The sequence below is a fragment of the Pelodiscus sinensis genome, chromosome 12, assembly GCF_052426305.1.
Source record: "Pelodiscus sinensis isolate ZL-2025 chromosome 12, ASM5242630v1, whole genome shotgun sequence".
NCBI classification, from domain to species: Eukaryota; Metazoa; Chordata; order Testudines; family Trionychidae; genus Pelodiscus; species Pelodiscus sinensis.
The window spans coordinates 47,521,410-47,541,780 of record NC_143063.1 but is presented as its reverse complement, the minus strand read 5'-3'; the positions used below and the strand labels follow the sequence as shown (position 1 = coordinate 47,541,780).

General features: G+C 50.0%; 1 protein-coding gene across 4 annotated transcripts in view; it reads right to left on the bottom strand.

Moving 5' to 3' along the window:
* ZNF469 (zinc finger protein 469) overlaps window positions 1–20,371 on the bottom strand; it is a 545,453-nt gene that overhangs the window by 119,004 nt on the left and 406,078 nt on the right. For all 4 annotated transcript variants that reach the window (XM_075939905.2, XM_075939908.2, XM_075939909.2 and 1 more), the window contains one exon: window positions 11,364–11,468. The gene's annotated coding sequence lies outside the window, so the exon portion shown is untranslated. The remainder of the gene's footprint in view (window positions 1–11,363; window positions 11,469–20,371) is intronic.

Here is a 20,371-nt window from a genome sequence, read left to right as displayed (position 1 = left end):
TAAGTAACTGGAGAAGTAGGCTGTGCCCATGAAAGCTCATGATACCATCGACATGTTTTGTTAGTCTTTAAAGTGCTACCAGACGACTTGTTGTTGTTTAAGTTGTTCCTGTTACAGACTAACGCGGCTCCCCCTCTATAACTTTACCCAGTTACTTCATCACACACATTTTAACATGCCTATTAGATGATTCGGAAATAGAAAATGTCAGCAGTTACACAGTAAAGCCTTTGAAGTCAGCTCCCCAAGTGCACCGGCTCCTGCCTGCTCCCCCCTCCCACTGCTGCCTCTGTATCAGAAGCAGCAGTGCAGGGCCGGGAGGGCAGGTGGCTCCCCAGGAGCCAGTGTACACGGGGAGCTGGCTTTTAAGTCGGCTCCCTGTGCGCACCAGGAGCCTGCGTGTAACTGTGAACACTAACCCAAGATCCCAGGCTCATGGGTTAACGGTGTACACGGTTCCACTTTAAGTCCCTTGCTAGTCATTGCACCTGCTGTAGCCCCGGACCAGCCTCCTTCCATCGTGTGGCCCAGCAGGAACGGTGCCGAGACCCGTGTTGCCGTGCCGGCACGTCACTGAAGCAGAGAGCGCAGATGGGTTCATTATCCAGGGATTGCCTTGGATTCCAACGGCACGTTTCGGTGCAGAAGAAAAACAAACCCAGTGCACCACACTGAGCAAAGCACTTGGGTCCCATTAAACTCACTTCCCATGGATGTATTTTCTCTGCATGGGAAGTCCCGAGCCAGACCTCAAGCGCTCCGTTCGGCCCGGGATTGAAGCACAGTTTTAAGCCGCCAATGAGTCAGAGGGTGCTAATTAAAAGTGACAGGTTGACAGGAGGGGAATGAAATGATTCTCGACACCCGGCGTGGCGAGCTATCCCTACTCCCCATCGGCACACCAGGCGGAGGCAGGCCTGCTTCTTTAAAAACCAGCAGATCCAAAAAACAAAAGCAGAGAGGAACTTTTTTGGGGGGAGGTTAACATTTTTCTTTTTTTTGAAAGGGACACTGGCAATCACTCCGGGCCCCATTTTCCAAGTCTTTCCAGGCAGCCCTCTAGCGAGCCGTGGGAGGGACGCCGAAACTTGATCCCAGCTGTGGTTTTGTAATTTGAATTCTGCCATGCTTTAAAATAAGTTTGACAGCCCTCCCACTCCCCAGGGAGACGGAGGAGCCTCACATTGTTCCTCTCAGCTCTGCTGGCTGAGCCAGGAGGCATTCGCTGGCTCCAAAAGGCGTTCCCCCCCGATTCTGCTCGGGGCCATGAGACAGGATGAGAAGGTTGCAGGGGGGAGGGGGAATCCTACAACGATTCCGAGGCAGGTAAGGAAGCCCCCCCCCCCCCAGTGGATGGAAGTGGGACAGAGAAAAGAAAGTAGCTCGCTTCTGTACTAAGTGACCTGCTGGTACCAAGGTGCAGCCTAGACATTCACTGGCTGGCTGTGGGATGGGGCTCGTGGCCTTGGGGACTCTCATGGCTCTTTGTCCCTGTTATTCGCTGGGTGAGCCCACCGACAACGCCCTCCCGAGCAGGGACGTCAAATCCCGTTGCACTGGCGAAGCAGTTAAACATATTGTTTTACTAGGGGACTGATGAAAGGGGGAACACGTGGGGGGCACCGCCACCCGCCTGCCTTGAGCAGCCCCTGATCAGAAGCATCCCGATCGGAGAAGACTGCCTGTGGGGTACCCCGGCCTGCCACAGGCAGCGGCTGTGCCAAAGCAGCCCCTGTCCTCGGCAGGCAGGGAACTGCTCCAGCCCCCCTGGTTAACCAGTTAAACCTTCCCATCCCTGCTCCTGAGCATTTATGCTCACAGCAGCCAGTCCCCACCAGCTCCAGCAGCACTAGACATTCACAGACACAGCGATCCCGCTGTTTTCCCTCTCTGGGCAGAATAAATTTTATTACATGCGCTGAGGTGTGTGTGGATGTGCACCACCAGTACAAACACATGCTGGGGAGGGAGGGGGCTCTGCTCATCAGTTGGGCAGCATTGGAATCTCTCCTGCGAGGCCGCCCAAGAGCTCAGCTTCCAGGGAACGCAGGCTGGCTCCGGAATGGTCCACGCCAAACAGCTCTCTCCAGGGGCCATGCGTGGCTAGGAACGTGAGAACGGCCACACTGGGTGGGACCAAAGGTCCATCTCCCCCAGTGTCCTGTCGGCCGACAGTGGCCAACGGGAGGTGCCCCGGGGGGAACGAACAGAGAAAGGAATCATCGAGTGATCCCTCCCGTCGCCCACTCCCAGCTCCTGGGCTGCTGTCCAGTGTCCAAAGCAGGAGCTCGTGGCAGGGCCATGTGCGTGCTGCACTGTAGCTTGCCCAGGCCATTCCATCCCGAGAGGGGTTAACCGTGTTGTGCGCCGATCACACCGGCTGCCCCGACAACGACAATGTACACCTGAAACGCAAGCCTGGGGGTGGGGAGCTGTCCGCCCTGCCGCTGGGTGTCCTTGGAAGGTCGTTGCTCTGGTGTGGCTCCGCGGCTGCAGCAAGCAGGCACCTGCAGCGATGCCTTGAGTGTGGCCACAAAGCCAAAGGCTACCCCTCAGACACCCTGCGCATTCGCAGCACACGAATACTCCGCCCACGCCATCCCGATGCCAGTGGAAGGTGCGGCGCTGGCAGTCCTGGAGACCACAGGAGTCATCCTACCGGCTCAGACCCAAAGTCCAGCTAGTCCCCTGCCAGACACAGGGAGAGAGACCCACAGGAATAGACACAAGTCCAGGCTCATTCTGGTCTCTCCTAGCTTGAGAGTGGCCAAGGCCTTCAAGCAGGAGAGTTAATATCCCTTCCAGGATGTTTCTCGTTATGATGCAAAGGTTTGTGATCTGTGCAAATGTGCTGTACTTGGCTGTGGCAGTGAGTCCCACCATCTAAGCCACGGGTTCCCAAACTGGGGGGCGTGAAGGAATTCCAAGGGGGGCACAAGGCAACCCAGTTCCCCCTCCGCCCGGGTCAATCCTCTTGCTATTTTTGTTTTTCAGCCCTTCAGTTTCTTTTTCTTTTTTTTGCTCAACAAGTTTTGCTGCTGGGGGGAGGAGGGGCGTGAGGGTTTCTCAAAAATCAAAAGGGGGCGTGATGCCGAAAAGTTTGGGAACCACTGGAAGTAGGGACACACCCAGGGCAGTGGATCTACCACCGTTTGGTGGAGAGCAGACATGCCGGGAGCTGGCTGAATGGTTTTCTGTTTCCTGAATAAACTGCCAGAGACTGCGGCCACGTAATCAAGGCAGGCAACAGGCAAAGCAGGCACCTGTATCCAGTTAAGGCCTACGGCGCTACGTTCAAAGATTTCCCCTCAGGAAGGAAGAGGAAGGAGAAAAAGGAAGGACTGAGAGGAGGAAGAGCATTGCTGGAGAGCTGAGGTTTGCAAAAAGGGAAGAGTGCTTGGGCTGAAGCAGGGAAGATTCGCTCCGGTACTACGGAGCATTTGGCGAATGGCTCAGGGAAAAGGCTGCTCAATTGGGACTAGAGGAAAAACTCCATCAGTTGCTGCTACCTAGAGTCCTGGGGCCAGAACTCAGAATAGGGGGTGAGCCCTGATTCCCCCAACCCTCCCCACCCCACTAAAAAGTCTGTTCCTGGAAAGGGAGGCCAGGATTATGAAAGGGTTACACCCCAATCCTTGAACTTTGCCAATGATGAGGTAAGCTGCAACCTTGGCCTCCAGAAAAGCTAAGAGGCAGGGTGGAGGGTCACCGCGAGTCTCCGAGGCAAACAATAACCCTCTAGAAGTGCAGGTCCCACGGGGCATGGCTGGGGCTTTGCCACAAAGCGTATTGTCCACAGAACCGGTACAGCAACCTTCCCCTCACGCACCACATGCTGCTGTGTACAGATGTGGTCTCCTCACCTCAAAAAAGAGATTTTGGCCTTGGAAAGGGTTCAGAAAAGGGCAACTAAAATGATTAGGGGTTTGGAACGGGACCCATATGAGGAGAGGCTAAAGCGACTGGGACTTTTCACTTAGAAAAGAGGAGACTGAGGGGGGATATGATAGAGGTCTATAAAATCATGAGTGGTGTGGAGAGGGCCGATAAAGAAAAGTTATTTATTAGTTCTCTAAATAGAAGAACTAGAGGACACCAAATGAAATTAATAGGTAGCAGGTTTAAAACTAATAAAAGAAAGTTTTTCTTCACACAGCGTGTAGTCAACCTGTGGAACTCCTTGCCAGAGGAGGCTGTGAAGGCTAGGACTCTAACAGAGTTTAAAGAGAAGCTAGATAATTTCATGGAGGTTAGGTCCATAAAAGGCTATTAGCCAGGGGATAGAAGTGGTGTCCTTGGCCTCTGTTTGTCAGAGGCTGGAGAGGGATGGCAGGAGACAAATCGCTTGATCATTGTCTTCGGTCCACCCTCTCTGGGGCACCTGGTGCTGGCCACTGTCGGCAGACAGGATACTGGGCTAGATGGACCTTTGGTCTGACCTAGTACGGCCGTTCTTATGTTCTTATGCTGCCACCCAGCCCTGATGCAGACATGGTCATTAAGCATTAGAGAAGCCACTAAGCACAGACTCTAGGTGAAGGCGCGGCCTTTCTTGGGGCGCTGCCAGAAAGGATGCCAACAGCGCCTGCCTGTGGACATGGCACCCTGCCCCTGGGAACTTTGTGCACTCAGGTCCCATAGGCCTCTGAAGAGCCCGGCCAACAGACAGCTACGACTGCGTTGGCTAAGGCATAGCCCAGCGAGGTCACGGCGAGTCTCACAACCAACTTCTGTGGGCTTCAGCTCAGCCCCTAACGCCCAGCCAGAGACTCCGCTGTGAAAGGCTCCAGTGCCCAGTAACAATCCCCTGAGGATTAGCAAACATCCATCTCTGGCATCAATGGCGCCGTCAACACCATTGTATCCCAGTTCCCTCCTCTTTCCTATTTTTGATGGGAGATTTCCAAGGGTCCCCTGTCAGGAATACAGATACCTCAGCCACCTGGAAGGGGCAGCTCCTGACTTCCTACAGCCGCAGTCAAAGCTGCCGCTGACGAGTGTGGCTGAAGCTGACGGGGATTTGCTCGACTGATCCAACTGCACATTGGACGCTGAGCTTTGAGTGAGACTTCCCGGTAAATTCTTTTAATATAAGAACAGAAGAACGGCCAGACTGGGTCAGACCGAAGGTCCCTCTAGTCCAGTAGCCTGTCTGCCCACAGTGGCCAATGCCAGGTGCCCCAGAAGGAAGGAACACAACAGGTAATCTTCACGTAATCCCTCCCCTGTCATCCATTTCCACACTAACAGAGGCTAGGGACACCATTCCTACCCATCCTGGCTAATAGCCACTGATGGACCTAACCTCCATGAATTTATCTAGTTCTTTTTTGAACCCTGTTAAAGTCCTGGTCTTCAGAACATCCTCTGGCAAGGAGTTCCACAGGTTGACAGTGCCCTTTGTGAAGAAAAACTTCCTTTTGTTTGTTTACTTATTAATGTCATTTGGTGACCCCTAGTTCTTATGTTATGGGAACAAGTAAATAACGTTTCTTTATTCACTTCCTCCATACCTGTCATGATTTGATAGACCTCTATCCTATCCCCCCTTAATCACCTCTTTTGTAGGCCGGAAAAGTCCCAGTCTTTGTTGAGGGGATATTTTCAGGGACCCATAAAGTTAAAGACGTAATAGCAAGTAGGAAGTCTACTGACCCTGCAAGCATGCAGTGAAATCCCAAGTTCAGATGGGAAAGGCTCCATGTGCACACCGGAAAATTCCACCCCCTGTCCTCGGAAAGGTGAGAATCTTTCATCTGCTCATTCAGGCCTGTGTGCAATAGAGCATTCCAGGGTGCACACAGGCAAAATTACATACACCTCACAACTCCACGGCTCACTTATAACAAGGGTCCTCGTGCTCAGCTCAAAAGTCATGAAGCTACCCTGGAAGGGCTATGATTTTCCTGCTTTTCTGTTCCTATCGTTTTCGATAAGCAAGACATGAGTGAAGTCGAGGGGTCTAATTCATTCAGGGATGTCACAATCCAGCAATGACATCCCCACTGATACACTTGTGATGTCACGCATGCTGGGTCGTGACATCAGCAGGCTAAAAAGCAGGACGAGTAAGGAAAAGATAAATTACAGACACACAGCGCCTGGTGCTGAGGAGACGAGAGGAAAGCTGCTACATGGTTTTCAGATCAAGAGATTAAACATTGCAGCTTGCGGGGGGAGGGGTGACAGCCAGATTTTAAGGCTATGGAAGGACCACCTTTGTAGGGGCTCAGCTGATGCAGAAAGTTGAGCACAAATAAACAATGAACAAAAAAACAGCATCTCCCGGAGATAATAAAGGGAGATTGAGTTTTATAGCCCTACAGGAAGGTAGAGGAGCGGGGGTTTTCCCAGAACACAGTGTGTCTCCTTTGTTTTGTTTGAGAGATCAGCAGATGCAAGAGCTATATCAGATTGCCCAGGAAGTCCCCAGTAAGGGAGTGGGTGTAAAAACTACAAGGAACAGCATTAGCAAAGTTAGATCCAGACTAGATGACTCATCCGCACTCTCCTGCTATTACTGTGTCCTCTCCAATCAAAGGGGAAGAGAGAATAAATAACAGTTTGGTACTGACCCAGTGCCTGCTGTCCATCCAAGGGCTTTAGAAAGTGAATGCACCCTTTTTACAAATGGGGAAACTGAGGCACACCGAAAGGCAATGACTCAGCCTATGGCACACATATGGCAGCTAGTCAATAGCAGAGGCAGAAACAGCCTGACTCGGAATTCTGTGTCTGGTCCACTGGACTCTCCCGACCTCCGCCCGTACGTTTGGTTGAGCTATAGCGCACGCTTACTGGAAGGAGGCGGTCTGTGATACAGGTGTTTACTCTTGGAGGCATTTCTCATGGCGCTGGAGGAAGGATGCGGCTGCATTGTCAGAAATGTCTCCTAGATTTGCCCAGTTTTACAAAAGATCAACATCCAAGATGCGCGGGGTGCACGTAAGGAGAATGAAACTATATTGGCGGTCACTGTCGGCAGGTGCTGACCAACTACCCCTCCTGCTTCTCCAGAGAAATGCCAACGCCTTTTCCCTCCAACACAAACACTTCGGTGTGCTTTACAACCCAATACAAAGCGCCAGTATCTCTGTTTTCCTAGGCAACCCTGAAGTGACACACAGGTGAACCAATGTCAGCACACTCACGAAAAGCCTGCATGCCCAATCCAGTGCTCCTAAGCAGTCTGTAGCAAGAAAGCAGCATGCGCCCAGAAGCCACCCTACAATAACAAACCTTCAGGACTGTGTTAGCAATGCAGGAAGTTGTGTCAATAATGACACAGATTTCAAGGGTCAACCTCAGAAGAGGAGGGCGGGGAGGAAAGAGAAAGACGTTTAAATAGTAAAAGATCCATTGTGGCTTCTTTTCCATCGGGTTTTTATGGCGACGATTCTGCACGACTCTACAAAACAAACACGTACTGCCTTCAAGGAGCAGCTGCTTCTTAGGACCCATACTCTGATTTCCTTCACTTCGGGGTAAATCAGGAGTGACTGCACTGGTTTATACTCTACAGGTTGGACCTCCCTGGTCTGGCACCCTGGGGACCTGATTGGTCCCAGATGAGGGATTTTTCTGGACCGCGGAGGTTATTTCAGGCCCTCCCCTCTCCCCGCTTCCCGGCCCCCCCGCAGCCCTGCTGAGCTGTACGCCAGCTCCCAGGTCCCCACCCCCCTGCAGTGCGCTGGGTCTTTCTGGCCCTGGAACATCGGAGGTCATGCTGGACCACGGATGTTGCCGGACCAGAGAATTCTGGATTTTAGAGGTGCAACCTGCACTTACATTGGCATAACTAACATTCATTCTGGGTTCCACAGTTATTTTTAAAAAAAAAAAAAAAAAAAAAGCTAGCTGCACGTCTGAGAAGTCTTCTGCAGAACGAATGCCCACCAACCGAACCGAACGTGTACACACAGGTCCCTTTACTGCACTCTGGCAATGTGAAGGTACTATACCCGATATGTAAAAACAAAAGGAAAAACTATGTAGCACTTGAAAGACTAACAAGATGGTTTAATAGGTGATAAGCTTTCGTGGGCCACACCCACTTCCCTCCTTTTAAAGGCCTCTTCACACTGCACACGTGGTCTAATGTAACCTTTGTGTAAACGTGATTCCAGCCAGCTCCAAGTGGATGCGGTAACTTTCTGTGCTGAAAACTTTGGGCCTAATTCTCATTTCCTTGCAGTGTAAGAAGGCCTTCAAGGAAATCCAATTTGCATTTATATTCAGATTCCTTTATACTGTCCAAGTGGGGCTCTCATGTAAATGAGAAATAAGCCTTTTGATTCCAGTGCCATCTTTGGGGTTGTTTCAAACAAAATCTCTTATTTAATCATGCTCCTTAGCCCAGCTGAGTCAAAACTCACCTGGCGTCCCACCAGGTTGGTGCCTTCCTTGGACAAAGAACAGACATTCTGGCTACTTTGGATTTTTTTAAAATCTCAAGTCGTTTCTCATGCAAGGAAAGATGTTAACCCCAGTGTCCTGGCCAAAGGATTCTAGAAAGAACTTCCTTTTGCCTGCGGGCTTTTTTCCAGCAACTGCAAAGGGTTACAATGTCCTCTTTCGCTCTTTCTCCCACCCTATTGGGCAGCTGTCGTGTTCCACCCCAGAGGGGACATTTTTTTAAGGGCAGGAAAAGTGACTCCTGGCTATGCTGTTTGTAGATTGCTGTGCAACCCTTTTCAACAAAAGGAACTACCTTCATATCATATATTATTACTGGGCAAAATACTTGAGCCCATACCGTTTCCTCATTCAATACTCCCATTGAAGTGCCTGGGAATTCATGCATGAGTCAGAATGTTAATATTTGACTCGCCGATATTATTAACCACAGTGGCAGTTATTCCTGGCTTTGGAAAATTCTTCCATGCCCACTGTACAGTCTGGGGCAGTCGGTCATGTATTCAGGACCTGGACAGGTAAAGACCAACGCGATCCTGGTACCCACAAGGAATGAGGTGAGAATTGCAGGTGAATTTTTCTCTAAGTTGCCAACAGCTTCATGCTGGGCCACACTGGTGTTTTAACTCTAGTGACTAGGTAACAGACTCTGAGCCTAGGTCTACATTAGAGTAGGCAGGTCGGATTAAGGAACAGCTTACCCTAAGCCGAGCCATGGCGTCTACACTGAGGGAGGCCGACAGGAGCACACGCAGAATGAGGATTACAGGACGCCGGTGGGGGCTGCCTTCGGCGTCCGGTTTGGGGGCCTACACTAGACCCGCTACATCAAACACTAGAAGATCAACCTCCAGAGGGTCGATCTTCTCCGTAGTGTAGACGTACCCTAAACCTGTTCAGCCTCTAAGGAGTTAAGTAGCCGAGAGTGACTCAGATTCCTCCACCTGGCACTCAAAAGTCCCTGTATAACTAGACTTGGCACTTTGAGACAACTCCACGAATCCAGAGTCTAAAACGCGCTGCCTTCCGTTTGTCAAAAGAAGGCAAGTCCCAGTTAATTGAGGAAACAGAAACGTTCCCTCCACCCGCCTCCAGGCTGCTGCCTGGATTTTCAGAGTGAACATTGTGCAAAGAGAGTGAAATGTAATGTGGGGACACCTGCCCCCTCCGCCCGCCCCAGAAGCTGGCGTGTGCTTGTAATGCCATCCGTTCCGCACCTTGGAATCGCGTCACAGCTGCTCACGCAAGCACGGCAGACTTGTGGCTGACACAAGATGCACAGAATCCACCTCTCTCAAAACCCTCCTGGTCTATTTCAGCGGTACGTCGGAGATCGACGCACATTCACGCCGACAGCCGCAGCCGGATGCCAATTCATAATAGGACGCACTGTACTGAGGAAAAGCCTATCTGGCATTGTACATGATTTCTTACACAATTCATCATATGGAGACTCCACACAGAGAAAAGGAGGGGAGGTGGGAAGGAGCCAAACTAACGTGGTAACGGAAAAATAAAAAACCTTCCCCATTTCTTCATTCCTCCAACGATTTGCAAGATGCCTCTCCCTGCCTCTCTCGTCTGTCCCTTGCTGCAGAAGGAAAAGCGTCCAAAACGTACAGTAGTTGTGTTTTTTTTAAGCTCACTCTAACTACTGCACACAATTCAAAGGAAATATAGGAAACCACAATTCTCAGCTCTCCATACGAGGCAAATGGAAAGTCACTTAAAGTGACTCCTGTCTTAAAGTGGCAGGATCCATTTTCTTTGTCATGGCAAAAAAAAGGAAAACCAAACCAAACCAACGCCCGCAAACATCAGCAGAATGCGGGCCATCTGCACAGCTGTGACGCTGCAGCTGATTGGTGCCAGGAGAGGTGACATGCCACTAGCGAACCATTTGCTCGTACTGTCCTACAAGTCCAGTTGTCTTCTACACGTGGAGTAGTTAGATGCGGAGACCCTGACAGAGTTCCCAAAGGCCTGGTAGTGCCCAGAATGTCCCGTTCCCCAGAGGAAAATTCAGCTGGGGACGGGGTAGCTTCCCACATAGATGCTAGGCGGGTGTGATTGCAAAAACTTTTGCAAGTGCACATTAAGCTGTGCCTAGTAGGAGCCAGCAGGGGAATGCAGTTTCGTAAGCGCGCTCCAGAGACGGTAGGTAAGAGGAAAGGGACTAAAAAAAGCCCCACTCCAACAACCAATGAAAAATTCACATCAAAGGCAACTTCTCTGTACAGCAGATGAGCAGATCTTTCTCCACATCTCTCTCTTTTTTAAAAAAACAGATGAACTCAGGACGTGGAGGGGGGGAGGCAGCACTTCATTAACTCCTTGTCTCTCAGAGACACACGAACGATCACGCCGCCCGGGGAAAGGAAAACCACACCGCATTTCTTGCTGCAAGCCGTTGGAGTTTACAAAAGGCAGCGGGTCAGTGACAGCAGAAGCCAAGCTGTGTTTATCTTAGGGGTTCCCATGACTAATACCTAACCCGCGGAAGCACGATCGCATCACCGTCTAATAAAGAAAAAAAAAGGAGGGGGTGGGGAGAAGGAATTTTTAGCTGTAAAAATAAAAGGCCATTATTTCTGAAAAGCTCAGGGATGACACAAATAGCTGAAATGCCTCCGAGCGGAGAAGCATCATGTTTAACTCTTGCCGAGCTCACCGTGACACGGAACGAAGAAAAGGGGAAGAGGAGAAAAAGTTAAAGGTACTTTTCCAGGGAAAGGCAGCACCCCCGGAGCAAGGCAGATTACTAAAGAAAACACAAACCCCAGGAATAACTGAAGCACACGCTGCAAGCCGAGGTATTAAAAAACCCAGAGCACTGACATGTGGCAAACAGCACTTTTTACCTTCCCCCCACCTCTCCAGGCCAAACACAAATAATATTCTCATGACATCAGTGACCAACCCTAAATGACAAAAGGGTATTCGCTTACCTCATTATCAATCGGCTGGGCGGGAGGGCTGCGTTTTCCTGTGCGGGGTTTAAATAGCAAAGGAAGGGATTGAAGAGCTGCAGTCTTGTGCTGTTCCTCAGCAATCTGGGGATAAAAAGAGAAGTCTTCATTACTGACCACAGGCACGGAGACGTGCGGCGCACGCCCCCTCGAAGCAGCACCAGCCAGTAGCACACAGAAGTTAGCCTACAGGAGCAGGAGACAAGCTGAGCAGAGACCATAGTGATTTATCTGCACCTCTGGTGCAAAGGGGGAGGGGGAAAACCAGCCCGAAATATGGCAAAGGAGAAAACATCAGGCCGTAGGATGGCGGGCAGGAGTGCATGCCAAATCCTTAAGGAGGGGGGGGGGGGAAAAACCCAACCTACCACACTCCTTTAATAAAAAATTTAGCCAAGACCTTAATTAAAAAAAAAAAAAAAAAAAAAGTCCCAACAAAGTCTCAGATAATGGGCTGCATTTTCAGGAAAACAATCTCAAAGGGCGCCGTTTCGAAACTCCTGCCAGAGAAGGGAAAGCTGCCAGTTCTAGGTCACAGGATCAAAGCAACAGACTCTCCTGGCTCCAAATCTCTTATGCCCGTGTCAAGCCAAAGTCACTCTCTCGGCATCAGTGGGGCTATTTCTGATTTACACCCATGGAATCACCACGCCCTCTCTCCGGTGACTTCAGTGCAGCTGCTCCGGATTTGCACCGGTGCCACAGAGAGCAGAATCAGGCTCTCCTTGCACGGACTTCACTTCAGTTTACACCACTGTCACTAAGGCTTCGTCTTCACGGCGAGTTCTTCCGGCAGAAAATATGCTAATGAGGGACGCGTTAGCATAAGTTGTGATCTCATTAGCATATTTTCTGCCAGAAGAACTCGCAGGGAAGACGAAGCCTAAAAGAAGAATGCAGCGTCCCCTTTCCCTAGGTCACGATTGGATGGGAGTGCCCCTCGTTCAAACAATACTCCCTCCGTCATTTTCAATGATTAAAAGGGAAAAAGGATTATCCACATAGTCTCTGTTGCCATTTCCACAGCAGCAAGGCCAAATTCCTTGTCCAATTACGCTTCTTATGTAGGTAGCGCTGTAAATGTGGAGAATTATTTGTCATCTAATCTTGACAGTCAAGTGGAATTCCAATAAAAATTTTGAGAAAAGGGTTTGGGGGGGCTGACATATTGGAATACGGGCTCTAAAACGACTTTTGGCTTTGATTGTAAGAAAATGCATGTGGTTTTCAATTGCTTAGATGTAACATCTTTTTTGGTAAGCCTTAAACGCAACCAAACATTTCTCAGTTGTGTTCCCGTTGTTATTCACTACAGAGAATCTATGTTGCATGTTGTATTTGTATCTTATATAGCAGGGGTGGGGAACGTAAACCAATGTGGCCCCTAGCTTGCCTGGATCCGGCCCCCAAGGCTCAGGGCACCTTGCTGCCCCACTGCAGGGCAGGAACACACAAAATCTCCTAGGTTGTCCCCCCCCCCCCCAGAGTCTGGTGTGAGGGGAACGTGGAAAATGTCTTTCTCCTTCTTAGGCGGGGCCACATCAGTGAGGGTCTGGGGTTTTTGTTGTTGTTGTTGTTTTTGCTTTTCACCTGTGTGTGGCCCCCAACTGATTTTTCTGTGCGTCAGTGGCCCCCGACCCAAAAAAGATCTCCCACCCCTGTTATATAGTACGGACAATCTCCATCATGAGCCCCTGTTCAATTCCCTACACAAAGAGGAATCTAGAGGTTCTCTCTCCTTCCAGCTCTCTACATGATGGACATGCTATATTTAATAATGCACCCTCGTTCACATTCCTGTAGTGACTTTCCTTAAAAGGATCTTCTCCACGTGCTTTACCACACCAACCTATTTTGATAAGGAAGAGAAACTAACAGAAATGACAAGTTTTGAAAAAAGGCCACAATCTCCCTCTTCTCTGTCTTTACCGGACAGCTCTCATCAGCATTATTCCATTATGCCCGCTTTCCAGGTGGATCATCTGCCACCGCGGACCAAGGTCACACAGCAAATCAGAGCTGGGAACAGTATCCAAGGGTGTGTCTAGACTACACCTCTCTGCCGACAGAGAGATGTAGATTAGGCACATCGAAATTGCTAATGAAGTGGGGATTTAAATATCCCATGCTTCATTGGCATAAAAATGTTTGCCGCTTTTTTTCGGCATGGAGCTTTGTCAGAGAAAAGCTGCCGCCTAGAGGCTGATCTTTCGAAAAATAAAGCCTTTTTCGAAAGATCCTGTAAACCTCATTTCACGAGGGATAAGGGATATTTCGAAAAAGGCTTTATTTTTCGAAAGATCAGCCTCTAGACTGCAGCTTTTCTCTGACAAAGCTCCGTGCCGAAAAAAAGCGTCGGCCATTTTTATGCTAATGAAGCGCAGGATATTTAAATCCCCGCTTCATTAGCAATTTCGACGTGGCTAATCTACATCTCTCTGTCGGCAGAGAGGTGTAGTCTAGACACACCCATAGAGTCCCCGCTCATACCTCTGGAAAACAATCGCCTTCCCCCACCATAGCCCCACCCTAGAGGACTTCTTCGTGGGCTTACTAGTCAGTGGCTACATCTACACTATGAGTTTTCTCTGCAAAAAATATGTTAATGAGGGACTCATTTGCATGAGTCGCGATATCATTTGCATGTTTTCTGCCAATCCGGTTTTTCACTAGGGCTTTTGTGAAAAAACAAACAGTGTGGACATTTTTGGGGGAGCAAAAACCCCCTTTCCTGCAAGATCCTTATGCCCCCAAAAAAGAGGTTTACCGATCTTGTGGGAAAAGGGGGTTTTGTGCAAAAAGAATACGTCCACACTGCTTGTTTTTGCACAATAATTCTAGCAAAAAACCGGATCGGCAGGAAATATGCAAATGGGATTGCGACTCATGCAAATTAGTCCCTCATTAACATATTTTTTGCCGAGAAAACTTGTAGTGTAGATGTAGCCGGTGTGTGAGTAGTCCCTGAAAGTCAAGCGTGTACGTAAGTCTCTGCAGGCTCAGGGACTATAGCTCTAATGCGTAGTAGATGCTGTTGCCCAGGTCCATCAGGGTGGGGCTGGTGGCATGGGGGTGCAGGAGCCAGGGCAGGCCCTTGGGGATGTGTGGGGAGATAGGGCAGGAGGCTGAGGGGGTGGCGGGTGAGAGAGTGAGGGTTGAGGGGTGAGGATGAGCTTAGGGTGGGAAGTCCCCTCTGGTGGAGCCTTTTCTCTCCCCCTCCTCAGCTGGCAGGGGCCTTTTCTCTCTCTCCCTACCTCCTCTTTGCCCCGGATGCCAGGACCTTCCCCCCTCAGCTTTCCTGCCCACCAAAGGTCTTTTCTCTCCCCTTCTCAGCTTCCCTGGCCACGAGGGGCCTTTTTTCTCTCCTCCCCAAAGCCCCCTCTGGCCACCAGGGCTTCTCTCCCTCCAGCGCTTCAGTCAAGAGCCAGGGGAGAGACGTTTGGGGCAGGGGGCGGTTCTCACCCAGTCTGGTGGCAGGCAAAATGGCGGAGCCACGGCCCTGCTGGCCACTCTCTTGGTGGTGCAGCTGCCCCCAAGCATCTCCCTGCATATAACCCTCTCCTGTGGGCTCGCTACCCCCAGAGGCCACTCTCAGTATTGTGTCCCTCCTTTCTGTGCCCCTCCCTTTCTATGTTATGGAAACCAGTCCTATTCCTGGCACTTCCCATTTTCTGGGCACAACCAAACCTTGGCCCTGCTTTAAGCTAGGAGAAGAGGAAGCAGACTACCGAATTCGGTGGCCTGAGCTCTTAGAAGATAAGAACATAAGAATGGACATACTGGGTCAGACCAAAGGTCCATCCAGCCCAGTACATTGTCTGCTAACAGTGGCCAATGCCAGGTGCCCCAGAGGGAGTGAACTGAGCAGGCAATGATCAAGTGATCTCTCTCCTGCCATCCATCTCCACCCTCTGACAAACAGAGGCCAGGGACACCATTCCTTACCCATCCTGGCTAATAGCCATTGATGGACCTAACCTCCATGAATTTATCTAGTTCTCTTTTAAACCCTGTTATAGTCCTAGCCTTCACAACCTCCTCAGGCGAGGAGTTCCACAGATTGACTATGTGCTGTGTGAAGAAGAACTTCCTTTCATTTGTTTTAAATCTGCTGCCCATTAGTTTCATTTGTTGGCCCCTAGTTCTTATATTATGGAAACAAGTGAATAACTTTTCCTTATTCACTTTCTCCACACCACTCATGATTTTATAGATCTCTCTCATATCCCCACTTAGTCTCCTCTTTTCCGAGCTGAAAAGTCCCAGTCTCTTTAATCTCTCCTCATATGGGACCCGTTCCAAACCCCTAATCATTTTAGTTGCCCTTTTCTGAACCTTTTCTAATGCCAGTATATCTTTTTTGAGATGAGGAGACCACATCTGTTCGCAGAATTCAAGATGTGGGCGTACCATGGATTTATATAAGGGCAGTAAGATATTCTCTGTCTTACCGTTTAGAAGGAGTTTTCTTGAACAGACTCGCAGACAAACACACAGACAGATGCACACATCTCTAAAATATAGATTAGAAGCCTAATCCAAACTAGCTAGTCCGTGCCGCGTGTAGCCGCGCGGCACGGGGCCCGAATTAGCCGGCATTTAAAAATGGCGCCGGCCGGCTTCATGCAAATGAAGCCCGGGAAATTCAAATCCCGGGCTTCATTTGCAACTGTGGATGACTACATTACCCCCGCTAGTTCGAACTAGCGGGATAGTGTAGACATACCCTTAGAGACTTCTATGCTATGGAGGATACATATAACGCATCACCTCATCACATATTCTCTGGAGAACGTTGTGAGCATGCTCGCCTTAACATCTGATTTGCCAACATTTAGAAAGGAGCTATGCTTTCAAAATACACACAAGCACAACAGCACACTCACATAGTATTTGCGCCCAGAAGCCATGTGTTGTACACACCCAGACACACACATGCCAGGAGAAGTCAAATGAATACAGGATCATCTGCTTTCAGCTACATTGCAACGAATCCACACTCCACAGTAATCTTTACTGAAGCCAATGAATTTAAGCTGGTGTGCAATCAAACTTGGAGTCCATATACTTTCTGTTGGAAAAGCCATGCGTTAAAGAGTGAATGTAGAGCAATGCCGGCTATATTCATACCACTGGTTTGCAGCCACATACGTGAACACATTGCCATCGTGGACATCGAGAGAGCGTCTAGCGCCACAGAACAAAAGGACATTTTCCTTTCAAAGTTCTCTGCTTTTGCCTGGGAATACATATTTTTCATCTGAAATCAATCAAGGCCATGTGCATCTCTTTGCATGAAAGGTTTTGCTAATAAACAGCTGAAAAGGGTATGGCTGCATTTAAATAAATCCTGCCCCGTTCCTTGGAAGATGCGTGTCTAACCATCGAGTCAGGTGGCATTGACTTTCATCTGGAACGGTATTGGGTATTACCAATGAGGAATCCCGTTCTATCCTGCTGGGGATGGATCGCAGGACACCCATTGCACATTTGCTTCTTTTCACGGCATGCTACAGATGGCAGGCGGACATACTGCTCGAGGGGCTATGAGAGCTGACATTTTCCCTCCTGGCACTCACATTTCGCCAGATGCGTCTGGTGCCTTGCAACTGCGGATGAAGCAGCTGGATGGAATGCTGCTCAAACAGCCGTGGCAGCCCAGAGACGTCCCATTCTGCGCTCAGATGTTTGCGCTGGCTGATTGAATATTCATTTGTTCCTGATTTCCTTTCATTTCTGCCAGATGCTCACACAGGGGTGAAGACTGGCGAGCGGGGGGGCCTGTTGACTCAACGACCCGATGATGTTTGCTTGCCACTTGCAGGAAGACAGCCGAGGACATTCCTAGGAAACCAGTGGCTGTTACGGAGATGGGGGAGAGAAGAGTGACATGGTGAAGCTCTCCCACACCAGTCTGAAGGATTACGGCCACTATTTCGATGCCCCGGTTCAAAGACTCAGGCTGGAGAGAAATTTCCCAGCTCTGATTTTTGCAAATTTCCCCTTATTCATATTGAGCCAAACAAGACTCCCAGCTCTCATTCCAAACAGAGGGGATCATAGAACACTAGAACTGGAAGGGACCTTGAGAGGCCATCTAGTCCAGTCCCCAGCCTTCATGGCAGGACCAAGCACCATCTAGACCATCCCTGACAGGTGCCTACTAACCTGCTCTTCAATATCTCCAGTGATAGAGATTCCACAACCTCCCTAGGCAATTTAGTCCAGTGTTTAACCACCCTGGCAGTTACTAAGTTTTTCCTCGTGTCCAACCTAAACCTCCCCTGCTGCAATTTAAGCCCATTGCTTCTTGTCCTATCATCAGAGGCCAAAGAGAACCATTTTTCTCCCTCCTCCTTGTAACACCCTTTGAGGCTGTGTCTAGACTACAGCCCTTTTCTTGAAAAAGGGATGTAAATTAGACACTTCGAAATTGCAAATGAAAGAGGGATTTAAATTTCCCGCACTTCATTTGCATAATGGTGGTCGTGGGTTTTTTCGAAACGGGGCTTTCCCATAGAAAAACAGCAGTGTAGACGGGGATCTTTTGAAAATAAAATCCTTTTTCGAAAGATCCTGTAAACCTCATTTTTTGAGGAGTACAGGATCTTTCAAAAAAGGGTTTTATTTCTGAAAGATCCCCGTCTAACCTGCTGTTTTTCTATCGAAAAGCCCCATTTCGAAAAAAAACCCGTGGCCGACTTTTGCAAATGAAGCGCGGGAAATTTAAATCCCTGCTTCATTTGTAATTTCAAAGTGTCTAATTTACATCCCTTTTTCAAGAAAAGGGATGTAGACTAGACACAGCCTCAGATACTTGAAAACTGCTATCATGTCCCCTCTCAGTCTTCTCCTTTCCAAACTAAACAAACCCAGTTCCTTCAGTCTTCCCTCAGAGATCATGTTTTCTAGATCATCATTTTTGTTGCTCTTTTCTTGACCTCCAATTTCTCCACATCTGTCTTGAAATGTGGTGCCCAGAACTGGACACAATACTCCAATTGAGGCCTAATCAGCACAGAGTAGAGCGGAAGAATGACTCCTCGTGTCTTGCTCACAACATTCCTGTTAATGCATCCCAGAATCATGTTTGCTTTCTTTGCAACAGCGTCACACTGTTGATTCATATTTGGCTTGTGGTCCATTGTGACCCCTCGATCCCTTTGTGCCGTACTCCTTCCTAGGCAGTTGCTTCCCATTCTGTATGTGTGAGACGGATTGTTCCTTCCCAAGTGGAGCATTTTGCATTTGTCCTTATTAAACTTCATCCTGTTTACCTCAGACCATTTCTCTAGTTTGTCTCTGGGTTGTCTGTAACTCAGAGGCACTGAGGCCGCGAAGGAGAGTGACGTGCGCTCTACCGCCGTAGCTAAGAGGTGGCTTTTTGCTCATGTGGTTGAGGCTCGTGGCTTTAGCCCCTAAGGTTCCAAGTTCAATCCCAGCTGCTGACTTCCTGGGTCCATTGGTCTTACATGTTCAATCCCACCTCAGTCAGGAGCTACACACAGGTCCGTCGTTTGGGCCCAACATCAGAGCCAAAACATTCAGAACTAGGCCCTGAAATTTCACCCACCAGGGTCACACATGAAGTCCCGCCTGTGCACACGTGATAGAGCAGAACCTCAACCCTGAACAGCTCATATTTAGGTCCTGTTCCAAACGCCTCAGCAGGGACCATCTCTGATTTGGACCTGCCCAGGGAGGCTGGAGCATGCAGGCTGGCCAAGCAGCTCAGTGCCCAGTGAGAAGGTCTCAAGGCAGGTTCTGAATATTCTAGAAGCTAGACGGAGGCCATTGGACAAGTTGGCCTGTGATGGGGGGGTTGAAAGGCTGGAAGGTCTGGGGCTAGTGACCCCAGATTAACGAAGAACCAGACCTGACAGAGATCGGTTGATTCCATGGTAAAGAGCTGCAGCGAGCTGCAAGGAGCTGTGTGAGAAAGGAGCTGACAGGGAAGTCCCTGCTACAAGGGGAGTCTGGAAGGCAGAGCCCATGCTGGGAAACCCTGCCTGGGTCTGGGCCTGGAGGTCATCTAGGCAGGTGCGGGAGGACTTGCTGCGAGAACAGACGGGCGGAAGAAAGAACTTTGTGCGAGAAGAGGTCTCAGTATGAACTTTTGTATTACGGCGACAGGCTCAAAACAGAGTCGGGGGCCTTCAGGGAGAATTCTGGCTCCCAGGGGGTGCTCAGAATACGACTGGCTCCATGACAATATTCTCAGCACCCCACAGGTCAGGGCCCCAAATACTGCTGGCACTTGGCCTGCAAGTGTTCCTTGCCTTAGACGCAAACATCCGCAATCCAAGTGATAACAGCCTCTCCACCAGAGATGAGGACGGCAAATACACCCCGTCATTGGCCCTCTCTTCACCCAGAGTTCAGGTATTTGCATATTGGCCCTCTCTCCGCCCAGACTTCCGGTATTTGCATATTGGCCCTCTCTCCACCCAGAGTTCCGGTATTTGCATATTGGCCCTCTCTCCACCCAGAGTTCCGGTATTTGCATATCGGCCCCAGGATGCAGAGCAGCCTGCCCCCGTAGTCAATTGGGATTCTGGCACAGCCACACGGACCGATGGCAACTGCGGAACGGTATCACAACCCCAGCGTGGGGACAGTCATTTCAATCGGCAATGAAAGGGCACCTTGGGCGCCAGGTTGTCTCATTTGCCCAAAAGGAAGCAGTTAGATGGCAGAGGCCCGGGCGGCGGGTATGCGAGCCAGGGGGAGGCGTTGCCTTCCCAAACCGCCAGCCTCGCCCCGCCCATGCTCCGCCCCCAGAACGCCTGCTGGAGACGGAGAGGCTGGGGCCGCATGCTCTGGGGCCGGAGAGGCTGCAGCCGTGCGGCGCCCACTCTCCCCATGCTGTGGGACTGGGGAAGGTTGGACTACATGCTGCCCCGCCTCCAGTGATACTAAGGACAGGGCCTGGGCAGAAGGGCCTACCTTCACCCATCTCCCAAGGCCAGAGGCGGTTCAAGTCAGAG